The following is a 9551-nucleotide window of genomic DNA, read 5'->3' as shown; positions in this document are numbered from 1 at the left end:
TATGACTTTAATTTATTTGCAATATAATGGAAGATCTTTGGTTTTTTAAATAGTAAATTTTGTTACGGCACCTTGTAGGTCAGTTTTTTCCTGTGTAAGCTAATATAGCAGAGTTTCTCCTGGGGCTGATCCCAGTCTTTCTGGTGGTGAGGAAGCCAGGGTACTCTGTTTATTGGAAGAAAATAGCTAGTGGGTGTTTCTTCCATCCTCACCACACCATATGCACTAGGAGCTATTTTCCTAGGTAAAAAGATTATTTTTAAGAGCTTTTAAAATAAATTCTTCCCACAACTTGCTACCTACATCATACTCTCTCCCCTTTGTAAATTATCTTCTGATAAATAGTTTGATAATCTGGAATGTCCAAAGATTACACCAACAGTTAATGAAATTGCACCTTAAAATTAAAATAATAATTTTTCTCCCATTAAGGTATATCATTAATAACAGTGATTAAGGTCTTTTTATTTTATTTTGTTTTCTTGTTTGTGTTCAGTGAAGTAGTTGAGAGAAATGTTTCTGTGATAACATGAGGTTTTTTGTTTGTTTTCCCTGAAAGTATGAAATAGATTTAAGATCATGACTATTAAATTTCGTATCTTATGCTTATCCAGATTTTGATTGTTTATTTGTGTTTTCATTTCTTTTGGTGTTTTACGAAACAAAAAAGCAACTCCAAGAACCTGTGGAAGAGCTCAGTATTAAGAAAAAGAGGATGTGGGAGGTTGCCATTATAACTGGGCATCCAGTCCCATTAATTTGCCATTATTTGGGAAAAGAACCCCATGGATTAGAGTAAGTCATGACAGCTTTACAGAAAAACAAACACAGGTAGAATTCCTGGGGTTTTTAAAGTTTTAAAGGGAACCTTCATTGCAGTTGGAGAAATTGCTCTTGGCATGACAGAACATTGTAACCCTTCTCTGTATATGTTACCTTTATACTGGCCAGCAGAGAATATGCGTGGCTGGAAAATTCCATTTAGGAGAAAGTGCTTCTGAGAAGAACTCACAAAGTGGATGAGCTCTGTCTCGGCTGCTTTTGGGTTAGTTATTTAGTGTGACGTGGTGTGATGAGCTTTGTCCAAGAGGATTTAAGTGTGAATAATAAGTAGCTATGGGAGCTCTGGTGCGTAGTGCCTAAGGCATTTGACTGTTAACCAAAAGGCTAGCGGTTCAAACCCACCAGCCACTCCTCGGAAGCAGGTTGGGCAATCTACTTCCGTAGTGATACTGCCTCGGAAACCCAAGATGGAATTGCTATGAGTCAGATCCGACACTTTTTTTTTTTTTTTTTTGGGTTAGGGGCATGGTGGGAACTCAGGATCCATACTAACACAAAAGAAACAAAGCATTTAAGAATTTTATGAATGAATCTTTCTTTAATTTTTTTTTAACTACTAGTGAAAAAACAATAACCCTTTGACATATCTATTGAAAATTTATTGGCATATTTGTTCTCAGTTTGGTGTTGGCCTTTTGACTTTACTTATTGGTTGTATTTTGGTCTACAGAGGTTTATTTTTCTGTTACTTTATTTTTGCTTTCATGTTTAGAACTTTCCCTCCACTTTCCAGGGTTTCACAACCTCAGATTGGCACTGATTTGATTGCTTGGGAAAGTGCCTGGTAGGTAATTTGAATGTTCACCTGAGTTTAGTCCTCTGAACAGTTAAAAGCCAACTTGGCAGGAAGATTACAGTTCTTATCTATCACAAAAGTCTTTGTAGCCAGGACTGGGTGGATAAAGTAGGAGCTTGAAGTGAGGGGTAGAAGGAGAAAAACTTCCAAGAAAAAGGAATTTGTTAATAGTAGTTGAAAAGGAATGTCAAAATATAATATGGACAGCTCAGATAATCAAACAAAGGTTTACTTCCCCTAAATAAGTGAATCTTTGATTTGGTTGAATTCCTCTTAGATTTGTAAAGATGGCTGAGAATTTTCTGTAAATTGATCTGTAGTCCTGATAATCTTCTCTGGAGTTGCTGAGGAATTTTGAGGTAGTGAGCCTTTTTAGTGATTGATTTGGAGGGTGGCATAGTAATGTTAAAGCAAAAATCCAGAGGAAGAATCATTAGGAAGGAAGTATTCCAGATGGACTGCTGTTCCAAATGTTTATCTGTCCTTTTAAACTGTAGACCTTTGACAGAATTGCAATCTGTTCATCTTTGTATACAGATAAGGACCTAACATGGAGTGGGGAGTGGATATGAAATAATCCTCTGGGACATGGGAATAAAAATTAGTATTTCTATTTATTTTTTATCTTAAAAATAGAAGAAGTTAGACTTCACAAATAACTTAAAATAGAATTGACGTGCCTCACTTAATTCTTTTGTCAGATAGTCAGGCATCATGCTTGGTAGTAGGAGTCACTTTTTAGTTGTTTTCACTGTATTTCAAAGTATTACATGTTACATGGAATGGTAAGTGGATTCACCAGTTCAGCTATATGACATGGTAGCATCTTTGGTAATGAATTATGGTGAGACGATGAAATTTTTGTACTATAATGAGAATTAAAGATGGTGAAAGATAAATGAGTTTTTCTTTTACAAAAAGGTAAATATGCTAAGTAATTTTATAAAATGATAAATTTACTGACCTGGTCTCTGATAAATCATTGACTCAGTAGTATGACACCTAGAAGATTTTGGGGTGGTAGTACTTAACTTGTCATATCAAAGTAAAAGTGAGATTTTAAGTAGAAAAATAAGTACTTTTCAAAACAATTCATGGTAAAGAATTTTGAAGAGAAAAGTTTGAAACTTTGGTCATTCTTTTGTAAAAACTGATGTCATATACAAAACCTGTGTCTGTATCCTTGAGAAACATAGTATTTCCTTTAATAATAACTAAAAAAAAAAATTTATATTTACAGAAGCAGGAAACATCCACATTATTGTGTGTACATATAGATATACCAAATGTGTTGCTATCCAGTTGACTCAGAATAATGACAACCCCATTTGTTACAGTTGAACTGCTCCATAGGGTTTTCTTGGCTCTACTCTTTTACAGAAGCAGATTGCCAGGGTTTTCTTTTGTGGCACTACTAGATGTGTTTGAACCATCAGCCTTAGTTGTTGTTGTTGTTGTTATGTGCCGTGGAGTCGAACCCGAGTCATAGCAACCCCTCCTTGGGTTTCCAAGGCAGTATCACTACAGAAGTAGATTGCCCAACCTTTCTTCCCAGGAGTGGCTGGTGGGTTTGAACCGCCAGCCTTCTGGTTAGCAATCAAATGTATAATGATATTCTAATTATTTCTATCATCTCTCACTGACTTTCTTTAATGAGAGTTTTCCCTCATCCAGTTGAGATTATTTGGTTACCCTGGGTCCAAAGTTCCTACTGCAAAGGCAGAATGAATGGTTATTTCTCTTTAATTAGTAGTTTCCAAAGTAATCCATTGCTTTGATATCCACAATATAGGATTTTATAACCTGTTTTATAATAATCTAAATACTGTTTCAATGGGTTTTGAATTCATTCTAAAATGTGCAACGCTTTCCCATTAATTTTTAAGAATATCTGATTAGCATTTGGTAAGTTTCAAGTGTCTAGGAAATATACATCATTGCTAAATGGGATTGAAAAATGAGTATAATGATTTGGTAGACTCAGCCAATGATACACTTCTTGTATTTGGATTTACTGTCATGGTGAGGTAACTTATTCCAGTAGAATAAAGAATTGAAATAACTGAATTTAGAACCAGGCTTCTAAATCAAGATTTTTTAAAAATGAAGCATATCACATTAATTGTTAAAATTATTAGTGTTTTAGCTAACAGGTTGTTTTTAATTTTAAAAATTAAAGTATGTAATAGTTCATTCTAGAAATAATGGTTACTTCATCTTTTTAATCTCTTTTCTGTGTATTTTATAGTGGAGAGTGGTATTTAGTACGTATTATGTATGTTGTTGTTGTTGTTGTTGTTATATGCCGTCGAGTAGGCCCCGACTCATAGCGAACCCTCCTTGGGTTTCCGAGACAGTATCACAACGGAAGTAGGATTGCCCAACCCTCCTTCCGAGGAGTGGCTGGTGGGTTTGAACCGCCAGCCTTCTGGTTAGCAGTCAAGTGCTTTAGCCACTATGCTACCAGAGCTCCTCAGTATTATGTATAAACACTGATAATTTTCTAATGGCAAAAATTGAAAAGATGCAGTTGGTGGTATAGGTTCAGACACTGCTGGCTTTTAAATTCTTCTAGATTGAGAGTATGGCACAAATTAAGTGCTCATTAAATATCGATTCGCTTTACCTTTATTTATCCTGGTTGTATTTACCTACTTATACCTTAAATCTTCGGAAGGAAGATGGGGCAATCTACTTCCGTAGTGATACTGCCTCGGAAACCCAAGGAGGGGTCGCTATGAGTCGGGTCCGACTCGACAGCACATAACAACAACAACAAACCTTAAATCTACTTTTTCAGTACGAACATAACAAAGTTACTATTATATTCCCATTGGTCATTAGTTTTGGTTACTTATTATTGTCCCCAGCATATCTACTTTCCTCCAGATACGAGTATTCAGCTCTTTCATAGGTTAAATGCTTTTGAGGTCTAGCTGGGGAAATTAATCATCATAACATTTTTCTGTGGTTAAAGCATTCTGAGTTTAAACTAAATGACGCAGGCAAAGTGTTGGTACAAAGCTTGCAAATTTGCTTTCCTCTGTTTACTTTAGTAGCACTAATTGTGGTAACATGTAGTTCCCTGTTAAATGGTTTATCACTCTATTATTGTTTTTTCTTTTTAAGCAGTTTTTAGATGGCCGTGTAAACATTTATTGAAAATTATGATACTAATTAAATTGTAAGAAATATTCAGCAATCTGTAAGTTTACTCAGTGCCATCAAGTTGATTCTGACTTATAGCATCCCAATAGGATAAAGTAGAATGACCCCATAGGGATTCCAAAGCTGTAATCTTTATGGAAGCAGACTGACTGACACATGGAGTGGCTCGTGGGTCTGAACTGGTGACCATTTTTTGCTTAGCAACCAAGGGCTTAATTGGTTGCTATGAGATGGTATTGACTTTACAGTGATGGGTTTGATTTTATAATCTGAGTAGAATGTAAAATTATGGTAAATATGAGATTGTGTCAACAGGTATGATAAGAGCTCAAGGACTTAACTGTATTTTTACACAAATAATGCACATTATGTGGTTTTTGCAAACCATGCAACCCCCTTCATCCTTTTCATCTCCCCCCTTAGTTTCCTATTCAGCTATGCAGGCTATTTGCATGGGTGTGTTATTTATGAGGGTGCTTTTATATGTAAAAAAAGTAATTTGCTTTTAAATGATGATCTTTTTGAACCTGTAGCCTACTTTTTAATTGCTTTAACTACTTTGGACCCAAAATTGTCAATGCTGGGTTAAGGTGGCTGTAGGTTGAAGGGACTAGGGGAGCAATTAAGACAAAGGGGAGAGGATCTGACAGCAATAGGTGAGAGTCCACTTGAGTAGACAGCAGGCAGTCCAGATAAGCAGCAGCCCCAGGCCAGAAAACAGAACCAGGTGGTATGACCAAAGTCTTTTAAGCACTAGTCCCTGAGCAAATACTCCTCCCAGGGTATATGTGAAAGGTAAGGAGGACAACCAAACAGCTGTAAATAGCAAACAGACAGCAAGTCCTGTGAAGTATGCTGAAACTGCAGAAACAGGGACAGGAGAGGCCGAAAGTCACATGCAGGCCCTGCCATAGAGAAGAAAGCCTGTCCTGGAGACAGCTGATTCATCACCATTGTACGTACCCTCCCTTTTCACCCTAATGAGAGCTGCTGGTCCCCAGAGAGCCTGACTGATACTTCAGCTGCCTGTGATACTTGCTAGGTGGTACTGACTTTGGGAAAGAGATAAGAGAAATAGCCCTGTGACAGTTTATAATCTTTGACTGCAGATCTGTTGAGATTTCTAGAATTGTGGGTCCCAGCCTTATTTCAGTTCTTGTTTTAGGCAGAATGGTTTCTTGCCTATAAATAAGGCCTGAAAGCCCATTTCTACCACTACCATAACCACAGACTGTATAGTAGTGACTTACTGGCTTTGTATAGTTTACAATGTTTTAAAATTTTTTTGGGGATAGGGGAGGCCAATATTTAAAAACAAGTAGATTTCATGCAGCAATCAAGAATTTTGTTAGTCTCTTTAAAAAATGCCCCTACTACTCGCAGAGTATATATGTGTGTACTTATATAAGGCCACTCATTTATATTAGTTATCTAGCCTTTATAGGCAAGTGTTTGCTTCTCCAGCTGTCCATTCATTGTACCTCAGTACTCTTTTGTTTAAATAGAAGATTATACCAACCTACCATATACATAAATAAAGTAAAAAGTTGAAACTACTGTAATGTAAGCCCATCTGATTATTACTTTTTAAGTGATTTGTTTTTTTTCTTACTAATATTTATATAAGGAGCTCTGGTGTGACTGCTAACAAGAAGGCTGGCGGTTCAAACCCACTACCCACTCCTTGGAAGTAAGTTTGAGCAATCTACTTTCGTAGTAATAGGGCCATGGAAATCCAAGGAGGGGTCGCTATGAGTCAGGTCTGACTCTATGGCAGTGTGTTTGGTTTGGTTTGGTTTGGTGGCAAAGTGCCTAAGGCATTTGATTGCTAACCAGAGGTTGCTGGTTCAAACCTACCAGCCGCTCCATGGAAGGAAGGTGTGCAATCTACTAACATAAAGATTTATTGCCTCAGAAACCCAGTGGGGTTTGCTATGAATTGGAATTTGATGGCAGTGAGTTTGTTTTTTGGTTTTGGTTTGTACTTACATAGGAGCTATGAAAGTTAATTTTATCATACAAAATTATTTATTTTATATGTGTATTATTTTCTTTGCTCACCTCTTTCATTCAGCAGTTGTTTATATAGCTTTATTTCCAACTTGCATTGATTCATGAATGTTCTATATTAATCTGGAGCAAGTGATGTTTTACAAAATTATTCATGTTTTGGCGTAGGAAAGACTGTGTCATCTGGCTAACATGAAAATAGTTACAAGAATATTTAAATGCTGGAAACATTGTGACATTTCCCCATGAAGAGTATTGGAAAATAATTTACTGGTTTCTCAAGCTACACCATTTATTATTGGATTTTAAATGTGTTTTGTTGTTCTTAACTCTCAGATGTGATTACTTGCATAATGTTTTGGTTTTAAACTGTACCAAAGGTTCTTTAGTACATAAAGCTTCAAAATGTTCTGTATTAGAATAGAAACGAGAAACACATGACTAATTAATTGAGTTGTTTTTATTTAAATAATTTTTTATTGTGTTTTTGGTGAAAGTTTACATAACAAATTAGGTTCTCATTTAACAATTACTACACAAATTGTTAAGTGACATTGGATACATTTTTCACAATGTGTCAACATTCTCATTAATTCCATTCTGGAATTCATTTCCTAATAATCTGGTCTCCTATACCTTTACCTATACATCTTTGCTTTAGAGTGATTGTTGACTGTTTGGTCTCACAGGTGATTTTTTTTTTTAAAGTATGTGGTACTCACTAGTAATATTTATTTTAAAAGCCAATCTATTATTTAGACTATTATTTAGACACCTATTATTAAAAGGTGACCTCAGGGGATAGCTTTGGTTCAAGGTTTATGGAACATCTCAGAGCAATAGTCTCTGGGAGTCTTCTAGTCTCAAGCAGTCCGGTTAGTCTGGACTTTTTAAGAATTTGAGTTCTGTTCCACATTTTTCTGCCCTTCTATCAGAGTTCTATTGTGGCCTTGATCAGAATGGCCATTAATGGTAGCTGGCGCACCATCTAGTTCTTCTGGTCTCAGGGTAGATGTGGTAGAAACTGTAGACTAGTTTCTTTGAATCTTTGGATTCCTTCTCTCTCAGTCCAGACAAGTAGAGACTGATAGTTGTATTTTAGTAAATATTTGAGTTTTTATTATTTGTGAGCTGGCCTGTGAAGACTGAAACTATAAATGGCTAAGTTGTGATCATTCTGTTTCTGTCCATGTTTTGTGGCATTGCTGATGGAACATCTCCTGGTTTTGAAACGCAGATTAGTAATCCATGGGAGAAAGATGTGGCAGTCTGCTTCTGTAAAGATTACAGCCTTAGAATCCCTGTCAGTTCTGCTTTGTCCTGTAGTGTTGCTATGAGTTAGAAGTGACTCGATGGCAGTTAGTTGTTGTTTGCTGTACTGATTTCACAAACATTTTCCACTACACTGTTATATTCTTCCTGTTTGCTTTTTCAGAGATCCTTCTTTTTAGGATTACATATCTTCATTTACAAAGTATTTTTTACTTACCCACTTTTAGCAAAGTCAAATGATCATTTCCTTGCTTATTCTTTAGTGTGCTATTGTATTACCCCAAACTGCAGTGACTTAAAGCAACAATAACCATTATTTCACATAGTTTCTGTGGATTAGGAATCAGGAAGTAGCTTACTGGCTGGTTCTGGTTATGGATCTTCCCAGGCCTGCAGTAATTTTAAGGCTTGGCTAGGACTGGAGGATCCACTCCTGAGGTTAGTGCTAGCTATTGAAAGGAGGCCTCAGTTTCTCTGTTCCTTGCCATATGGGCCTCACAAAATGGCGGCTGACTTTCCCGGATCAAAGAAAGAACAAGGCAGAAGCTACAGAATCTTTGATGATCTGCTTCAGAAGTTACACTGTGTCAAATTCTGTTGTTTACACAGGTGCCCTTTTAGCATGGGAGGGAATTTTACTTGAGTGGTAAAGCCAGGAGATGAGAATCCTTGGGGCCATCTTGAATGCTGGCTACTTCATATCTCTCTTTTTCATCATTTGTTGTTTCTTTTTTTCAAACAGCAAATGAAATTAGAGTAGCCATTCTATATAAGAGGGCAGTGGTGGTTCAATGCTAAAATTCTTGCCTTCGAAACTGGAGACTTAGTTTTCATTCCTGGCCAGTGGACCTCAAGTGCTGCAACTGCCTGTCTGTCATCGGAGGCATGGGTGGTGAGCTGTGATGCTGAACAGATTTCAGTGGAGTTTCCAGACTCAGATGGAATAGGAAGAAAGGCCTGGTGATTTCTTATGGAAAATCAGCCAGTGAAAACCCTGTGAATCTAAATGGTCTGATCCCCTTGTACGTGGATTCCCATGGCTTGAGAGCAGGTAACAATAGTTCTATATACATAGATCCTTGTGAAAATATACTAAAACAGTTTTAGAGGAGTGCCTAGCTTCCATATGGCCAGGAGCATATGGAGCACAGTGACAGATTATAGAATTCCATAAATTGAGCATTTACTAATATGAAAATTTGTGTTAATACGGAGTCCTTTATAGGACTCCTTAAGTAACAAATTTAGAATAATTTCATTTAGGAAAATCTTTTGAATCAGAAAGGATGAGTAAGTATAAAAGCAAAAATGATATATTACTAGCAAATATTTCTTTGATAGTCTTGTAAGTAGACTTATTCTGAATCTATAAATTTCTTTCAGCTTATCTCAATGTCCCTTTTATCTATTGATGTACAGGCATACTCCAGCTGGATTTTTAAATTACGTTTTTTTTTTTTTT

The 9551-nt window shown here is 36.4% G+C and overlaps 1 protein-coding gene across 1 annotated transcript in view; it reads left to right on the top strand.

Moving 5' to 3' along the window:
* The window catches only part of CDC14B (cell division cycle 14B), a 118224-nt gene that overhangs the window by 60693 nt on the left and 47980 nt on the right, over positions 1-9551 (top strand). The window lies entirely within an intron of this gene.

This window comes from Orycteropus afer, unplaced genomic scaffold (assembly GCF_000298275.1).
Source record: "Orycteropus afer afer isolate SDZICR_OR568_19922 unplaced genomic scaffold, OryAfe1.0 scaffold00005, whole genome shotgun sequence".
NCBI lineage: Eukaryota > Metazoa > Chordata > Mammalia > Tubulidentata > Orycteropodidae > Orycteropus > Orycteropus afer.
This window is presented reverse-complemented; position numbering and strand designations above follow the sequence as displayed.